Source organism: Pinus tabuliformis, chromosome 3_1 (genome assembly GCF_031772625.1).
Source record: "Pinus tabuliformis cultivar Carrire ecotype Pingquan chromosome 3_1, CPIR1, whole genome shotgun sequence".
In the NCBI taxonomy this organism is placed as follows: domain Eukaryota; kingdom Viridiplantae; phylum Streptophyta; class Pinopsida; order Pinales; family Pinaceae; genus Pinus; species Pinus tabuliformis.
In genome coordinates, this window is record NC_142301.1 from 841,085,743 (window position 1) to 841,087,929 (window position 2,187).

The window sequence follows — 2,187 nt, forward strand, 5'->3', positions numbered from 1 at the left end:
TTAGCAACTTTGTTTTGTCTTTTTCCATCTAGCCCAGGTAGGAACATTCCATTATTTCACGTTGAAGTCTCTATCTATAATAGTAGCATTCGAGGCAAGGTCAATTTATCGCCATTGAGGAGTTATAGAGGCTCGGGAACCACTTTTGTTCCACAGATTATATCAACTTTGTTGTTGGATAGTAGCCCAGCCGAAGCCAAAACCTGTTTATATGTTTTTGGGTCTCCCTTAGATTAAGTCAGGTGGTTACCGATTCACCATGTTGTAAAAAAAATAAAATAAAATAAAATAAAAGAAAATATATACAAAGAGAAACTAGGTCAAAATTAAAATACATAAATTGGCATTAAAAGGTACCAGACAAAATGCCAGAGAAGACACAAGGGCATGAATACATATTTTCAAATTTTGCATATAGTCTACAGAATCTTATTATACATTGTGCATCCAGTAGAGGGGTATAAAATTTATAAAAATATGAGACTCAACTAATTTTTACAGAAATCAAATATTCGATCTACAAAAAATTTATACCTCAACGTCTCCTAGCTTGCTAAGTTTCTTTCATTGTTTTCTTAATGAATCTGCAAAAATCCAAAAGATGTGGGAGAAAATAATTAATTCAAAGCAATCTCTTAAACTTATCCTGAAAAATCCTTGTTACAAAAGATTTTACAAATCTAACCTTGGTTGACTTTAATCACTTCCCTGTTGCTTAGAATCAGCAAGGGAGCTTGCACTATAAATACGTAATCTAAAATCATGAGACATTGACAACAAAATTTGTTGGAATTTTATTATTATCATATATATCATCAACAAAGAATTTTGTACCATGAAAACATATCAAATAAAATCATGAGATATTGACAACAAATATCGTTTGAAATAAAATCATCAGATATTGATGACAAATATCATTGAAATGTGATTAGTAAAGAATAGTTCTTACTTATGAATTATATTAATGTCTAAATTATATGGTGGAATTATGTTAAAGTAGACCAAATGTAGAAGTTTTCTTGTTGTTGTAAGATGAAAAGAAACCAGATATGTTACGGATGAACAGTTATGCATATGGAGGTAGCATAGTGAAACACACAGCTGGCCACTTGTATCAAAATATCTACCCAATTCCATATTTTATCCTCTTACTAAACCATGCACACAACAAAGAACAAGAGAAATATATAAAATAATTCCCCAAAAAGAGAAATGAGCGATTAAATAAAGGCTTCTGATTTAATATTAAACTGACTAATTTTCAACTATTATATTGAAAATATTCAATTATTTTTCGTACAATTAAGAAATTGACAATATGAATTTAGTTGAAGATAATTAGTTGGTATAGAATCACTATCATAAATAGCTCAGTAATCTTAGTATGTTAGAGATATTCGGTTGATACCACATGAACACAATATTCCAGTTTTCTAAGGTAGTCACCAATACTCTTGTCACCCATACATGCATGGGCTTGAATATTTATAAAATAATCCTATGGAAAGAATGGCTCTCTTTGAGCTGCAATTTCCCTTTTAGGTGACACAAATAAAGCTTGAACCCTGCATAACAAAAGAAAACCCATAAACCCTGCAAACACACTAACCATTAGATCATATTGTGCCCACAATGAAAGATGATATGAGTTTTATGACAGTCACCAGAATCTGTTGAATTAAATTACAATATGTAAAATGTTAAAACACACTTATTTAGGTGATCAGGTACTTCAAGAAGCAGGCAAAGGTTTCAGTCAATTCACTTCAAATGTAAAATATCTGACCTTCCATCACGAGAGAAGAATAAATCCTTAACTTCACAGAAACTGATTTTATCTATTTTTGGAATAATAACATCACACAAACATAATTCAGGATTTCAGAATCAACTGTGAGGAACCAATAAGTAAATATTCTTCTAGGAGAACCAATGCTATATTTGCAGCGATTTGGTTGTGTTGCAAGAAGTATAGTTCCTACATTTTATAGAGTTCCAAGATCCTGTTGTGAAAGGTCTTGTTCGTAGAAGATATGTGCATTGATTTACAAGTGTTCCTACAAGTGTAGTTCTTACATTAGCGAGTGTGCCATATGGATTTGTCTATGTTCTTGTGATTAATGATGGCACATTGGTGGAGATTGTAGAATCTGAACTTAGATCTTTCGCCTAAGGTGCCATATG